Source organism: Tupaia chinensis, unplaced genomic scaffold (genome assembly GCF_000334495.1).
Source record: "Tupaia chinensis unplaced genomic scaffold, TupChi_1.0 Scaffold144262_1, whole genome shotgun sequence".
In the NCBI taxonomy this organism is placed as follows: domain Eukaryota; kingdom Metazoa; phylum Chordata; class Mammalia; order Scandentia; family Tupaiidae; genus Tupaia; species Tupaia belangeri.
In genome coordinates, this window is record NW_006204120.1 from 2,223,147 (window position 1) to 2,241,559 (window position 18,413).

Below are 18,413 nucleotides of genomic sequence, written 5' to 3' on the forward strand. Positions count from 1 at the left end.
CACTTTGTGAGAACCAATGGAAAGGAGCCTGAGCCACTGGAACCTATTCCCTATTAATTCATGGTATGATGGGTGTTAAAAATAAACTAATCTGTGGTCTATAAAAAGAAAAAGAAAAAAAGAAAAAAGAAAGAAAGGGAAGGTCAGAGGCTTGTAGCAAGGACCAAATAAAAGATAACAGAATAGATGGAGTCAACAGAACTTGGTGGTGAGTTAGATTTGGAGGGTGAGGCAGAAAAGGATTTGTCTTCATCTGCTTTGCATTGTCTACAGAAATATCTGAGATGGAATGATTTAGAAAGAAATAAAGTTATTGATTTGCTGTGGCACTAAAAATTCTGAAGGTATAAGGCTGGCATCTGGCTGGCCTACAACATGGCCGACAGAAGTGGACAGAATGGCAAATATGTGCAAAGAGAGAAGGAGCTGCTGACTGCTCTCTTTTTTATAACAATCAGCCCTAGTGAGAACTAACCTCTTCTCATTAGAACTAGAACTCCCTGGGTCTCTCAAGACATCATTAATCTAATCGTGAGATCATAGCTTCCATGCTGCAATCACCATGACATGATCACCATGCATAAGTATCCCTATCTCCCAACACCAAATTCCAAAATATGACATTTTAGCAAACAAACCATTAACCAACCCATAAAAGAAGTCAAAGGTGATTCTGAGATTTCCAACTTGACCAATTGAGTCAGTGTTTTTGGTAAGAAATTGAACACATGAGACGCAGATAGGAGACTGAAAAGTGTAGCCTTGTTTATCCAAAAAGTTTATTGTACAGTATTAAGACATTGAACAGACTAGGTATATGTGGTTTCTTTCATTTAGACACCACTTTAAAATCAATTGCCATAAAATAACATGTTTCTTTTACTGTGGCTAGTATTAACTACATGTCCTTAGGAATCCAAGTGAACCCCAGTATCAGAAGAAGGCCTCTCCAGTCCTTTGCAGTTCTCCCAAGGATAACTGGTAGTAAAGATCATAAGCCGAGCAGAACTCTTGTCTTCCTCACCATTCCATACTTTTGAATGCCTGGAGTATGCAGGGAAGTGGGGAGAGATGCTGCAATGAATGTTCAGGCCAGGGCTCATCATTCTGCGTACTCTGGAGGACCAAAGGTAGGTGGGTGCAGTTGCCATAGGGGCAGATTCAAGGGGTAGAGTTGGTAAATAAGGGTCATGAGAATGCTCTTTCCAGCTTCCAAGAGTGAGCACAGGGCCTCAGAGTTACTTAGTCATTTCTTCTTGCCTCCAATATGAGCAGTTCCCAAAAATGGTAATCATGAACTAGAAGGCTGACCAGAAAAAGAAGCCAAAGAGGAAGGTACCTGGATTCAACTAAAGCACCAGCCTGCTCCACCCAGAGAAGCACACTTTGTGAGAACCAATGGAAAGGAGCCTGAGCCACTGGAACCTATTCCCTATGAATTCATGGTATGATGGGTGTTATGCCACTCTACATAATTAGACACCCTCATTGACCATATTCCAGGAACAGCATTGACTATGAGTAAAAAGAAGTTCCTGTCTGTCATATAGAAGGCTTCAGTCTGTGGACATAAAATGTAAATGTATAAATTAATTCAAAGATGAAACCATAGATACAGAGAGCAAGGACTAAGGCAATCTCTTCCCAGATTACCCTTAGTCCTCATGGTAGAGTTAAAGGAAGTGCTGTCTGAAAGCTGTGCTAGGAGCTGGCTATTGAAGAATGGGAAGGTTTTTCTCAAGTCAGTCAGAAGCATGGAAGGCACTCCACAAGAGCGTCACAGAATCACAGTGGGAGGAAAGATATGGGAGCAAGAGCACAAGACAGACTCTCAGCCATGAAAATGGTTCTAACCCAGTGGACAGGAGAATTCTTGCTGGTGGAACAGAAGACTAGAAAGGTACCGTGGGGTGAGTTCCTTGAGGGGTGTGAGTAAAAGGCAGAGTAGACCTGGTTTTAATGTAGCTAATGGGAAGCCAGTCGAGGTTTTTGTACAGAGGTTTGACCTTGGAGAATGAGCATGTTAGCAGTGGTGTCTGAGATATATAGAGTGGGGAGAAATGAGAGACAAGATCAGTTAGGAGGCCACTGAAAGATGAAGTAGGAATCTGACTTTTATTAAGTCAAGCACTGAGCTAAGGAATTTTTACATAACTTTATGTGAAAAGGGTTATTATTCTCACCTACAGTTGGCAAAAGAGAATCTCAGAGAGTTTAATACCCTGTGGATGGCAAAGCCAAGATTCACGCCCAAGTTGGTTGGCCTTCTGAGTCTGTGTTTCACCTTACTGAATTAGAGGATAGTATAATACTAAAGAGAAAAGAAAAGGTAGCATTCTCAGCCCCAACTGCACACTAAATTCACCTGGGGAACTTTTAAAACACTCAATGCCCAGGTTACCCCTACCAAACCAGCTAAATCAGGATATCCAGGAGTGAAGCTCAGACATCAGTGATTATTTGAAGTTAGAAAGGTTTTCATTACAGATAATGCAGCACAAAGATCCTCACCAGATGAAGCCCCTGGATATTGGACTTCCCACCCTCAGACACATGAGACAAATTAACTTCTTTTCTTTATTAACTACCTAGTCTATAATATTGTTACAGCAACAGAAAATGGACTAAACACAGTGACTTTAAGACTTTTAACTTGGATAAAGTCAGAAAGGGATACTAGTGGGAAAATAAGCAATTATTTTCATAGTCATTTATTTTATCATTATAATGTAACATCCAGGTAAAATTGTCCAATTTATGTTTGGCAAAGTGAGCCAGAGGCATCCAGGAAGTCAAGACCATATCAAGATCAATGCTTCAGTGGCCCAGTGGTGTACGAGAACCAGTTCATATCAGCTCAAGAGAGCCAACTGCTAAACTTTCAAGAATTTTGTTGGCCAGTTGTTAATAGAGCCATTTAAAAAACAAAAAGTAAATCATGTGAATTAAATATAAAAATATTTTAATATGTAATAAATCCTCAAAACTCATTATTTAAGATTACTTCACTATTACACTTGTCTGTTAGTATGTCCTAGAGATTATTTTTGACTATTTTCTCTCTCTGGTGGAAAAACCATGCAGTGGTGGACTATTGATCTGTATTTTTCTGAACTCTATGAGTAAAGAGAAGTCATGTTTGAAACTGACCATGGTGAGGAATATTTACATCATAAAAATTGATAAAAACTACTAACTATGGCTTCTTCTCTCCTCCCTCAAAGAGCCAGTTGTTAAAACATTAACATCTTTGTCTAAACCCCTATTATGGTCTATATAGACAGCTCTGTGCCTTGGTTTGTCTTAGGGAAACTCATTAGGGTAAAACAGAAACGTATTAAGCTAGAAACTTAATAAGGTAAAAGAATAACACACCACAGATGGGTTGGGGGAATGAGGCTAGGGAAAAAAAAATTCCCTTTGACTAATATTTCCCCAAACACAAGATTTTTGCACTATTCAGGTCTTTTGGGATTGCTACTATTCCAAATAAACCTGTTTTATTTAGCTCCATGAACAAGGCACTTCTAGCCAGAGAAGATATGTTTTATATGCACACATAAAAATACTCTGTGTTTATATAGCATTTTCCTTTTAAGGAGCTCACAGCAATTACTTGCGTGCTCTTTATTCCTATAAATGCTCCAGGGAGGTAGCTAGGTGGGAAAGGAAATAGGAAAGAATGAAGGGGAAAAAGTGTTAAATTAGAAATCATGGTATTACCTAGATTCAGTGCTATAAGCAATCTCTTTTCTCCCTCAATATAGGAAATTCTGACTTCAGGACATTACAGTCCTTACTTAAGAAGTTTCTAGAATTGGACTCCCATCACTGGCAATTCTCCATGGCATGGCCTAGAGGTAGAGGAAACATCCCACACACTCTCTTCTCTCCTCATTCCCTTGCTATTTTGGCTCGAGCCCCAGCTTGGATCAGGGTTGATGTTTGCAGTCGAAGCCCATCTGGCTCCAGAACCCCAGGGAGTTCACCAACGGGCCAGTGGCAGGAAAATAGAAGGGCCTGCACAGGAGCAGCAGGCACCTGTATTAGGGGTCATTCCGTGCGACTCCACTTTGTCTCTGATGACCATTTCTGGGCTCCCCGCCAATGACACTACTATCCCCTCTGTACCTGCTGCACCATCCCACTGGGAATCCAAACGGCCTCTTTGCCTTTCCTTGCCGCTTTCCTATGAGGTTCTGGACAATTTCAGAGCTATCCTTTGAAATACAGTTTAACTTTAATGCTTGGCATCTTCTCTATTCACTCAAGGTTATCTGTGCTATGGAACAGAAGGCTCAAGGTGGCTGATAATAAAAATTGGAGGAAAGAATTTACCGAAGCATGTGTGTGTACATGTGCAGGCATCGCTGTGCAAGAAATTGAGATAAACTGAGAAAAGCAAAAAGGCAGAGAAAAAAGTAGAGTAGCAAAGAATTAGAGGCTGTGGGAATTTCTGAACAAAGAAATTATTTTGTTCTGAGTTATTTTGTTTCTGACTAAGAATTCCATTGTTTGTTTTTCACTGCTGAGAAGGGAGAGTTTAAAGATAAACTCTGGCAGGTGACATGGTGGTTGAAGTGCTGGACTCCCACATAGCTGACCATGGTTTGAGTCCTCGACCTGGTGGCTTTCTTTCTCACTTTCTCTCTCTCTCTCTCTCTCTCTCTCTCTCTCTCTGTCTGTCTCTTTCTGGTCAGATTTAAAACAAAACTAAACAAAAATAATAATGAATACAATAATAAAAAAATGGATAAATTTAATAGGTGACCCTCCAACCCAGACTCACAAGTATGCATCCCTTAACATTTTCCTTGGGAGGGGACTCAGAGGGGAATGCTATAACCAATGGGCGCTGTCTTTGGTAACACTGGTTTCTGGCCAAATATCACTGCATATTCAGATAGCCAAGAACCAGCCACACCTTAAGGAGCACTCCCAAGAATCCCAATATGGCTTCCTTTTCACCACAGAATGACTGTAGGAGTCCTACAGGCATTCACCTAAGGACTCCCTTTCACCTAGTTGGGAATTACTCCCACATAGCTGACCATGGTTTGAGTCCTCGACCTGGTGGCTTTCTTTCTCACTTTCTCTCTCTCTCTCTCTCTCTCTCTCTCTCTGTCTCTTTCTGGTCAGATTTAAAACAAAACTAAACAAAAATAATAATGAATACAATAATAAAAAAATGGATAAATTTAATAGGTGACCCTCCAACCCAGACTCACAAGTATGCATCCCCTTAACATTTTCCTTGGGAGGGGACTCAGAGGGGAATGCTATAACCAATGGGCGCTGTCTTTGGTAACACTGGTTTCTGGCCAAATATCACTGCATATTCAGATAGCCAAGAACCAGCCACACCTTAAGGAGCACTCCCAAGAATCCCAATATGGCTTCCTTTTCACCACAGAATGACTGTAGGAGTCCTACAGGCATTCACCTAAGGACTCCCTTTCACCTAGTTGGGAATTTCTGAGGAGCTTTCTAAGAACCCTGAGACCAAGCTTGAGCGCCTGTCGAACCAACGGTCAGGGACCACAGACAACATGTCAATTAAATGGAAATGCCACTTGGGAGGCGGGAGGCAGGAGGAAGATATTAATCTTTCCATTTCCATTAGGACATCTGTGGAGCTCAGTTTGCCTATCTGGAGATGTGAGAGTGTGAGTAGCCAGAATCATTCCTTCAACAATCATTTATTGAATACCTATTAGATATCAAGGACTACTTAGGTACTGGGAATTCAGTGATTATAAAAACAAAAAGTGAAACAGCCAGTAAGGACCCACACATCAATGGACTTAGGTGAGAACAATCTCTAAGATCCCCTCCCATCTAATATTCTCTAAATAATTCCTTAGTGGCTAGAGTGCTTCCCTATGTCTCCTAAGCTAATGAATTCACCCCCTACTGAGTAAAAAGGATCTGTTTGTTTTCTTTACATATGTGTCCCCAAACTCAACTACTTTGCACTTGCAGTGTGGGTGTCTGAAATGTTAATTGAGCCTCCCCACAGTCCCTGGAGAGAGGTAAGTGTTGCAACATCTGTCACATTCAAAAACACTTATTTAGGTGTCTGTCTGCTCAGGGTACTCTATGCACTAAGTCAACGAGGCACAACCCAGCTGTCCAGAAGCTTCTAGAAACCCTGGAGCTCATCCACATGAAAGACAAACAAACAGCTGAGCAAACTCTGACAAAATGGTGCTGTCAGACAAATAAAGGAACTTTAAATGAAGAACTGGCGAAGAGGCTGTCCTTTGGGAAGGTGGAGGGTGAGAGGAAATAAAGGAGTTAGCACAGGCCAGGGGTGGGACTCCTCATTTTGTTTGCCTGTTAGTCCAGCATTGCCAGAGTCTTTGAATGGTGTGACTACTTTCATAAAGTCACAAAACCAGAGTAAAACCTCCCAGGACTTCACTTATACAATGTCAGTCTCCTTCAACAATCCCTCCCTTCCCCTCCCTACCCTCTGTAAGGAACCTTCTAACGTGTTAATATGAAGGGGGTGGGGGGGTGAGGTGACTAAGGGTAAGTATGTGACTAAGGAAAATAAAAGTAGGAAGTGAGTCTGCAAGGCTTGCCCCTACTCCTAAGTTATCTTGGCTCCCTCCATGGTTCTGTCAGTTCACAGGCTCTGACATAAAAGGCAGGAAGTCACACTCGCTCAACAAAGCTCCTTAGATGTCAGGAAATTAACCTAGGAATCAGAGCCAAGAGCGATTAAAGGCATTGCAGGCCGAGTTCAAAAACCACTATGGCGTTTGATCAAAAGCTAATTGCTGGGCACCCCAGGCTCGGCTCTGCCAGACTGTCCATCTAAACCTGGCCACAGGGTTGGCATGCTGGTTGGTGTGTGTGTGCATTTTTCCTGCCACATGACTTGATCCTTGCTCAGATCTATAGCTTCTGATTCTTCCTGCCATAGGAGTGGGCATGCCTGCCCCTGGCAAGTCTGCCCCCAGAAGAGCAGTCTGCCACCCTGGCTTCCTTATAAGGGAAGAAGATCAGGAATCTAACCTCAGAGGGGGTCTGACAAGTAGCCCCAGGGGAAACAAAGAAAGTTCTTAAAAGGAGGGGGAGGAGAGGCAGTCTGGGAGCCTGACCCTCCCAGCTAAGAAAACAAACCACCTCCCAGAGGGTGGAAAGGTCAGACCAGAACAAACTATGGAATTGTGAGAATCATTATTTATGTCCTCAGCATAATAATATCTCGTTGAGCCTCTGCTTTATTATCTTTACAATGAAAGGGTTAGAGCAGGTGTTTTCTATAATACCTTCTAGTTATGATATCCTGGAATTCATGAACCATGTCAATATTTACATCAAATGAAATTATCAAGGGGTTTTGCCCGACACTTCTCATTGTAACTCCAACAGTGGGTTTAAACCCCATTAGACAGAGGAAAAAAACTGAGGCCCCTTAAGGGAAACAGGCTTGACTATTGTGACATGTCTAGTAGGTAATATCAGAGCCTGGAATAAATTCCTATTTTGAGTGACTCCTGGCCAGTGCTCTAGGAGTCTATTATGTCAATTATGTTCGTCAGTTTAGGCTAGGTGATGCTGCAATAACATACAACCCCCAGATCTCAGGTTTATTTCTTGCTCATGTCACACATGCATGATATGTCAGCTACAGCCCCCATCCATGTCTGCTTCACTCTAAGACCCAGTAACAGGGAGAAACGGAGGTAGCAAAACACAATGGCCCTTAAAATATCTCTACAATGGTGACACACTTACTCATACACACTTGTGCCAGCCACAGCAAATCTTCTAGCAAAGTTTGACATCAATAAGGCAGAGAAAAATAGTCTTTCCACAGGAAGGAAACAAAAATGCCATGGCATACCTGGCAGTGCAGGACAAAGCACACAATCCTCCCTGAGAGAGAGACAGCAAAATGATGAACAGTAGTATTGTATAGCACACTGTCTTACAAAGAAACCAAAGGAGAGCAATTTGCCTGATCATGTGTCTTAGTGGCAGACTAAGTATCCGAACAAAGTTTCCAGACTCCAGGTTTGAGAATTTCTTCCAGTACATCCCTGCTGTTTCTAGCTCTTAGGGGGAGAAGCACCTCCCTGATCTATGCTTTATGCCACTCTCCAGTAATAGTCACACCAAGTTGTCACACTAAAACATTTGGCCCTTGCATGTTTTATTCATAAGGATCATATGTCCAAGAGAATTCAAGTGAGCCAAGTCAGACAAAATTAACATGTGTAAATCAAGAAGTGTAGATAGAGCCAACCCTGAAATTCTCAGCAAATTGAATCATTTCAAACATTTGCTCAGTTTAACCAGACTGAAAATAAAAAGGGAGTTGGTGGCATCTTAGAAGTACAGGAAGCTCTCACCCTCCAGGGCACAAAGGAGGGAAGAAGGACAGTGCTGTTTGCTTTTTGCACTTCAGGGTGATGTCAGTTGAGCTTCTCTGGCTACTGGTTCATTGACTCGGCAGTGGCTGGAATGAGGGGTCTGGGTAGGACAGAGACTAATGCCTGGGAAGATTCTAGCACCAATAATTTAAAGAGGGCCTTAACCATGACTTGGTCAGCATTTCCAAAGTTAATTATTCTCATCATCACAAATAGCACCCAGTCCCAAATGGGTACTCTGTTCACCTCTGGTTAATAGCCTCTTTGTTTATCTCTGTCTGGCCAGCAAGTAGTTTTCTCAAACCAAAGAGTAAAATGAATTAAAGCCTGACTGCTGGCAGGTCCTTAGGTCTAGAAAACAAAATAGAATTCCTACTTCTTTTCTGAGATATTTTACTTCTTTTCAAATAGGTGACATGTTCAGTCTTCAGATGGAGCAGATTATAAAAGTTCAACACTATACCACTTAGCAGCAGAGGTTTTACAGAATACTTGTTCCTCATCTTTGCCAACAATATTTTTAAGAAGATTGGGTTTAATTAAAATATACGCAGTAAGTCACGAATCCAACCTGCCTGGCACGTATCAGGTTGCATAGTATAATGAAACACATCCCATCCTGGATGTTCTTCCAAAAGAACATGTACAGAAGACGTTGAGCTTCTGCCAGAATAAAGGCTCCTTTCCAACTCATACCACTCCCACCTTTAGACAAACAGCCAACAAGCCAAGGCCTGCATGCCACACTGACTGACTATTACACTGCCTTTGGAAACCTACACAACCTCTTCTGTGTCCTCCCTCAGTATATGAAGTGCAGAGGCAATGCCAGGGCACTTTGAAAGATGAAAAGAAGGTTCAATGGAACAATTTCCATGGCATCTTGCTACTCTGCACTGCTAGTAAGCAATTGGCAGGCTTTCCTATAGGAACTTCTTAAAAGAGAATGCAGAAGGCAGGCAGCATTGCAGCCTGGCTACAGGCCACAACGTGGCAGATGCATGTATTCATGGGTATGTCAAATACATCACTTTGATTCTAAATTCACAGAGCCAACACCAGTCTGTGAGATTGGTGAGATCGGACATTGGATAGCGCAAAAGCAAGTCTTCCGGAACTATCCTCTCACACACTCGAGGTGGCAAATTCCAGAGTTACTATCATTTCAACACTGTGTGAGTCTAATAGTGCACAGGCAATGGGATATATATTTAAATTATATTAATGCTCAAGGAAAAAAAGAAAGATTATAAAGGACTTTCCAGAGCTATAATCTGACAATAAACCAAGAGTATTTAAGAGCCAACCCAGACAAAAGGGAATTATAGCTGAAGTCTTTCCCACTTGGGGCCGCAGCCTCGTTCATTGGCATGCCTTCTATACACATTTATTGTGAATCTCCACATATTAGTCACCACAGTAGAGTCAATATCATACAAAGCTAAATGAGACACAGTTACTAACATTGGGGAGCTGACTGTCGAGCCACCAGGTGAGATACAGATGAAGCGTTTTAGGACTTCTGATGCACAGCATTACTCCTCCATACTGGTAAGAACATGGACAGCGTTATGAAGGAGAAGCAAACGGCCCCCTCACTGTTGCCACATCCCGAATCTTATTTTTGTCTTTCCCCCTTCTAGAAAAGCTTACTCTTCACTGACTCACTTCTTTCAAGATCTAATTCAAGTTTTACTTATTCCAAGGTTTCCCATAGTACACTCTACCTACTATACCTCTTCCCTGTGTGTTTTCTAAAAGAGTTGCCAAAATGCGTACCTATTTTTAATTTTCAGACAATTAGATCAGAACTTAGTCATCCAAACAGATGTTGTCACTTTCAAAATACTCATCTTGGGGGATTAATCACTTCCTCTTATACCCCACTACCCATCATAATTTGAGGATTCCTCACTTGGGTTTGGCTTTGGAGTCTGTATTATACACTGTGAAGTACAATAGCCTACAGCAAGTCTCTGTCCTTTGAGGTTCTAGGAAATCATTCAGAACCATGACTGGTGATTACAGATTAGTGAGAGTACATGCATATTTTGTAATTCCACAACTTACACATCTAGAGATGCTCCTTGTTAGAACACCCTTTCTCTCACAACCTTTAAACTAACCAACCCCAGGGATGGCTAATATTTGCCCTGTGAAAGTGACTTTTCTTTTTTCCTTTTTTGAGACCTTTAGATCCTCACCTGATGAGTAATGTAGATATTGATTCATTCATTCAACAAATATTTATTGACACCTTTCACATCCTAAGCACTGTGCTATTAAGTGAGGCTGTAAAATCAAGTAAAACACAGTTTTTTTTTTCTTCACATGGGACTTAGTCTATTGGAGGAGATTACAAGTAAATTGACAATATAGAATAGTATAATAAATTCTATAATAGAGATACACATAGGGGTTTATGGGAAAACAAGGAGTAAAGTTGATTAGTCTAGAGGGGCAAGGAAGCTGCCAGATACTGTTTTTTAAAAACTAGTATGTGTGGGGAACCAGTAGTTAGCGTAATGGCTGGGTCGCTGGACTCCCACGTGGTCGACCGCGGTTTGCATCCCGACCCGGTGGCTTGGAACTCACGCCGGGCGCGTGTGCGTGCGTGCCCAGGATCCCGAGAGGAGAATGGAGGAGAAGGGATTATGGCGTGACCATCCCCCCTGGGGGGTGATTTCTTGCTTTCTGTCTCTATGTCTCTCTCTGTCTGTCTGGCGAGCGCACGCGCCCTACAGCAAAAAAAAAAAAACCTCTCAAAAAAAAAAAACCTAGTATGTGTGTATGTGCATGTATATGTGTGCGTGTGTATATATATATGTGTGTGTACATATATCTACATGTGTATATAAATGGCTATATTTTGAAGGATTATTGGGAGTTTGCTAGATGAAAGGGCAATGAGGGAGGAACTGCTGATAGGAAGGCATAGCTATAATTCTGAAACAGCAAGACATGTTCAAGACATGCCCTATGAAGGTTGGGTTAGTAGAATGAGTGTAGCGAGACAAGAGAGGTGATCAGGCTGCTAAAGAGTCCAAGAAGGGCATCTCTTTCTTTCTTTTTTTTTTTTTTCCCCAGTCTTTGTCATAGGACACATGTGGTGGCCAGAGAAAGACAGAGGGAACACAAGAAATTACACCCCCCCTTTGTGGGGAGCAGGGGGAGATGGCCACATCTAAATCGTCTCCTCCATTCTCCTCCTGGGATTTTGGGCACACATGCACAACCTGGTACGATCCTCAAGCTGCCAGGTCTGGGACTCAAACCACATTCGATCATATGAGAATCCAGGTCCCCAACCACTACACCACCAAGAGAATATCTTAATAGCAATGTAGGTACAGCAGGTAGTGAGGTAGTTAAGATGCTGGACTCCCATATAGCTGACTGTAGTTCGAGTCCTGGTTCTGGTGGCTTGGCTTGCTTTCTCACTTTCTCTTCTCTCTCCTGTCTCTGTCTCTTTCTCTTTCAGGTACATGTGTACTATAGTATGTGTGTACTATAACAAATTTTAAAATAATAATAATTAATATATAAATAATTCCCCATGGGAAGCCACTAAAGGACCAGGCTGACATAAAACAACTAACAAACCCAAATCATATAATGTACTTAAAAGCTAATTTTAATGTTTGTGCTCAGTACTTCTATACATGTTCTATTCTGATGAATCCTTCTAACACCTCAGTGAGAGACACATTATTATCCTCCCTTTACAGATGAGGAGATAGAGACTGGAAAAGTTTAGTAAGTTGTTCCAAATTACACAACTATTAAGTACCAAAGTTGGGATTCAAACCCTTGACTCCAAAGCCCACATGACCTCTGAAAGGAAATTCAGGAATGTGTATGAACTGACATATTGTTTCAAGGAAGACTTTGAATTCTAAACAAATTTATGATGTTCAATTTAGGCAAAAATGAAAGAATTGGAAAGTAAAATAGTAACATAGAACCACTGTATACCCATTTAACTAGAAGAAAACATTAATTATCTTGTGTAATGTTATCTTCTTTGCATTGTTCAACTGGCATTAACACGCTGATGGTTGTATTATAAATTTACATATGTGTTTTGGAAAAAACATAAAAATAGATATCAAGAGTCATACTACTATCCATTTTTTCTATCCACCTTTACAAAATATTTCAAAAGAGAACACAATGCTTATCATTGCAACATTATCTTTAATAGTGAAAAATTGAAAACAACGTAGTGAAGAGTGGTGGGACAATGGTTTAATCATATAACTCAATGGAATATTGTGTAATCATTTAACATAACCTTTATGAGGATTAGGTAATACCATGGAGAAATGATTCTAAGAAGTAAACAGTCACATGTAAAGGTAAAATACAGCACAGCATTGGCACTCATGAGGAATTTGGTCCAATATTTTTGCAAATTCTCACGTAAGTGGAAACCATAGTTCTATAAAATTTCCTTCCTTATAATGCACTAACTGAAAAATGTTAGTAATCCCTCAAGGACTCTTAATGAATCTGTGAACTCAAGATTTGCTTATAAATCCATAAAAATAAATTCTGCTAATAAAATTAATTCTAGACTGCATTATATCACGTCATTAGGGTACTCACTTAAATTTACCTAAGTCTGCAAAGAAACAACATATTTCTTATTACTTCAAGAAAGTCTCTTGCAAGCTCCAAGTTCAAAAGCTGTATTGAAATGCTGGTCACAGCAATGGGAGACTGACTTGTTCACTAACTGTATAACTCTTATTTCCTTGCTTTAAAATCAAGTAGATAGTATAATGGTTACTCCCACATAGTCACCCACAGTTCAAGTACCAGACCCAATAGCTTAAAACCTACTCCTGGAGCATGTGTGTGTGTGCCCAAATACTGGGAGGAGAGTGGAGGACAAGGGATTGTGGTGTGGCCATCCCCTTGGGGGGGGGGATTTCTTGCTGCTTTCTGTCTCTCTGTCTCTGTCTCTCCACAGAGAGCATGCACCCTATAGCAAAAAAAAACTCTCTATAAAAAAAAAGAAAGAAAGAAAGAAATCAAGTCTTCAAAGCCAGTGAGTGACACAGTGGTAATGCAGTATTCAGAAGAAACTGGAACCCACCTGGAAGCTGTGGTTTGAATCTCCATCTCAGCTTGAAACACGTGGACATGTGCATGAGTGTTCAAGATCTGACATGCTGGAGAACTGAAGGAAGTGGGTCATGGTGCGACCAGATCCTTTGGAGGGTTCATCCCTCCTCTAATGCATTTGTGTACACTCCATCATGAATAAAGAAAAAAATTAAATCTAACCATTTCAAAATCAAATCCCTGCACAATTATAAAGTACTGTGATCTTTGAGCTCCTAGTCAGATTGCTAAAATTGAGAATGTCATATTCAAGAATACCAACAGTCTACAACTCTTCACAATTACATATGCATCGTGATTGCAACTATTTGAAAGCATACACATGCAGCCAACGCTGCCTGGAAACATAAAAATAAAGACAATTGTATTTGGATGAAAGAATTCTAAGTGATATCTTCCTTTTAAAACATTTAGAAGTGTTATATTGTTTTATAATAAATACCATTTACACAAGTGATTTATTTCTCTCCTTTCATATTCTTATAGGATGGACTATTGCCTTTAGCCCTTTGATATTTTCAGAGCTTTGGAATTGCAATAAATGGAACAGGGCTGGAGAACTAAGCAAGAACTGGCTGTAGAACAAATCACATTATACTTCTATGGATTCAACCAAAGATGCCAAAACTAGGGTATCTTTATCTCCAAATACACTGGTAAATACACCAGCAATTTATCTTCAAAGTGGAAAAATGTGCCCATCCTTATCTGCTATTAAGGCAGATTTGTAGGAAGTCGAAGCACTATCTCTAGGAAACCTAACAAGAATGGCAACAATTGATCCCATGTTCAGGACTTGACTAATAACTAACAGCTTAACTAACAGCTTCCCTAATTTTTGTTCCTGCTTCCAACCGGGAGGAAAGAACTAACCAAAAGAAAGCCAGCTATGCAACCCTAACCAATCACATAGGAAGCCCCACTTCTAGTTAGCTTGCCTACAGCTTCCTCACACCAGCAGTATCCAACTGAGGCCTACCTGAGCCTTCTTTCTGTTGTATTACAAAACTTTCCTATTCTGCATGCTTTTACATCTCTGCCAAAAGACAGGTGACGATGACTGACTTGCACCAACAAGCGCTGAATAAATTGGCTTTGCCTGTTTAAAACAACAACAAGAAGGACTTAATGATACCTGTGACCCCACTGATTGATTTAACAGGAACTGCAAGTTGTGGTCAGTGGTTTGACCCACGTGACATTTGGAGGAGGAAGGAAGAGAAAAGGAATCATCAAATACTCATGCTAACAATCACTAGAACCCAGTTTTCTTTTTCTTGTTTCTTCACAGCTCCTGGTGTTGACCTCCAGGTGTCATTCTGTCGTCGCTGAGATGAGGAGAATAGACAGAGCAGCTACATATTATTATGTGGAACAGTCAGAGACCATGACTGACCATGCCTAATACTCCTCTAGGACACTTGGTCATACAGCAAAATTTGACTAAGAAAATATACAGGTGGTCCCTCACTTACAATGGCTCCACTTTATGATGGAGAAAAGGCATTCAGTAGAAATCATACTTCAAATTTTGCACTTTAGGGGCCAGCAAGTGCCCTGGTGGTTAGGGGCACTGGACTCCCACATGGCTGACTGCAATTAGGGTCCTAGGCCTGGCAGCTAGCTTTCTTGCTTTCTCTCTCTCTCTCTCTCTCTCTCTCTCTTTCTCTCTCTTAAATTAAAATAAATCCATGAATAAAGCTAAATAAAATAATTATTTAAAAAATTAACACTTTGATCTTTTCCTGGACTAGAGATATGCTATATGATAATCTCTCAAAATACCGAGCAGTGAGAGGAAGCTGCAGTTCCATGCACCAGTACCAAGACTCTACAGTGTACTGAGTTGCCAGTGTTCTTTGGATATTGTGCTTTGTGTGTTTGCATCCCAGCATGTCTACAAAACATCTATTTTCAATTTACATTTTCAACTTATGATGAGTGTATAGGGATGTAACCCCAATATAGGTGGAAGATAAACTGTATTATACTAGCCAGCTTGGACCGCCATAACAAAATACGATAAACTAGGCTTAAACAATAGTATTTTAATTTCTCACAGTTCTGGAGGTTGAAAGTCCACGCTCAAGGTGCCGATACTGGTCAGGTACTGGTGAGAACTCTCTTCATGTCTTGCAGACTGCCACCTTCTCACTGTGTTTTCATGTGGGAGAGAAAGAGAGTTGGTGAGTTCCTTGGCTTCTCTTTTTATGAGGACAACTCATCCTATCAGTCAAGGTCCCATTCTCAAGACCTCATTTGACCTTAATTACTTCCTGAGCATCTCCATGCCAAAATATAGCTACACTAGAAGTTAGAGCCTCAACATACAAATTTGGCAGGGAGTAGGAGCAGCATTTAACTCATTACATGTACATTTTCTGCTGTTGCAGAAAACCTGCCACTGTTTAGGTGAATAAACTTGCGAGTTGTAAAAGCTCATTTTTTTTCATTAAGCATAAATAAAAAATTGACAATAATGCAGAGAAAGAAATTCTAGTATTAAAGGATAAACTGAAAATAGCCTCAGGAAATGCCAGTAACAAAGACTAGCATGGGTAGAGAATAGCAGAAATTACCATATTTAACTTGGATCTTGATGAAAATTGAGACTTTTCAATGAAACCTAATTTTCACTTTTTAATAATGGAACATCTTAAAACTCCAGGCTTATCTATTTTATTAGTAACTATATAAATTAAATAAAGAAATGTGTGAAAGTTTCAAGACAAAAAGAGAGGAGAAACGAACATTTAAAAGTTTGGAGGATATTAGCGTTACATTCTCTATCAAACTGCCATTCTGTCAATGCAGGGATAAGAAGTGGAAAAATAATTAGGAAGACTAATATTGCACCTCAGAGACTAAGGCTTATACAACCAGTACTCTCTCTACTAATTGACAAGCTCAACTAATACATTTTGAACATTCTTCATTGACCAGACATATCCCACCTTCATCCCATTGAATCTTCAGATCTGCTGTCTTACAGAAGAAGAACTGGAAATGCAAACAAGTTAGGTAATTAAGAGCAGAGCTTAATGAACATTGTGGTTGACTCCCTGACATCCACATACGTCATACTCATGTGAAGCAATCAGGCCACTGTGATTCCAACCAAGAACAATTCAGGAATGTTCTTGGGACCCAGTTCTGTTCAAGGATTTCTAGAGCCCGAACTCTAGAGCTTTCCCTCTCCTGAAAGTGTCCCAGGTGGAGATCTTTCTTCTTCCCATAGCATCCTGTTCCCAGCAAGGATAGCATCACAGATGACAGAGGAACAAGGGTTCTGATGGTATCACTGAGACAGCCCAATGACGACTTCAAGTTACATGAGGTAATAAATTTCCCAAATGTCATTGTAGTATGAATTAGATTCTATTTCCTTTTCATCCAAAGCATCCTGACTAATAGAAAAATCTAGAAACCAAATTCGAGTCCATGGGATTACTGAGCACTTATCAGAAAACTCTCTCAGAATCTAGCCCAAGAGTTGTCTCAAATGGTACCCAAGTCAGCAGGTGTAGTAGCTCTGGAGTACTAAATCACAGCTCTGCCACAAATTATTTGTGTGATTATGGGCAAAGTACCTCTCCTCTTCACACTGGTTACCTCAGTTACAGCTTGTGAAAAGTGAGGCTAATAACAGCCTGACACAAGAGCCGTTTTAAGACTAAAGGATATTTCCACAAAGCAGGTGCTCAGCGCCATTAATTCTCATGAGAAAGGGAAACACATGACTTTCAGTGACTAGATCCTTTCCATCAGAATCCTCAAGAGGTCTGAGTAGGGTGATGTTTTAAAATTGTAATTTCAGATTTACATATAATTGTTTTACATCTCTGTGAAGTTTTAAAACAGGTATATAGTGCGCAATAATCCAGTTGAGGATATAAACACATTCACCATCCCCAACATTGAACATCACACTGTGTTGTATACACTTAAAGATCACTCTACTGGTTTTTTTGAAGTATGTATTTATTATTTTGTCATTGATTTTTATTACCCCACTGTTATATGTGGAACGGATTACAAAACCTATTACACATGTAGTTACATGTAGTCTTGTGTCTTTTACCAATTTTCCCCAATCATTCCACCCCTCCCCACCACCAGCATCTAATGTCTTCTGTTACTCTACTTCTATACTATCGAGCCCTTTAGCTTCTGCTGAATACTTAGATGCTCAGTATTTATTAGCCAGGGACATACAGGATCCATCTTTTATAGCCTGACTTATTTCATTTAGCATTATATCCTCTAAGTACATCCATTTTGTCTCACCTGCGGAGAATTCATTGCTCTTTATGTCTGAGTAGTAGTCCACTATGTATATCACATTTTCTGTATACATTCACAGTCTTAGCTATTGTGAACAATGCTGCAATAAACACGGACATACAAATACCTCTTGGATAGATTGATTTTTCTATCCCTTGGGTATACACCCTACAGCAGTATTATTGGATCAAAAGGTTATTTCTATTTTTATATCTATGAGGAAACTTCATGCTCTTTTCCACACTGGTTCTCTGCAGCTCATCAGTACTTGTCATCCTTTATTTTTGTTTTTATTGTGGTCATTCTGGTTAAGGTTAGGTGATAACCTTATTATGGTCTTGATTAGCGTTTCCCTCATGATTAGTGACATTGAACATCTTTTCATGTTTTATATGATATTTGTATGTCTTCCTTCAAAAACTGCCTGTTCAGATTTATGGCCCATTTTTAAACTGGATTATTCATTTTTCTGAGAGTATATTGCAAATTTTATTTTCTGACATATCAAATTTATGCCAAAATTAAATACATATAAAATAATATATATAATATATGTATGTATTAATGTTTATCCTCATCTGAGCATTTGGCTTTTTAAATTAGTGACTACCC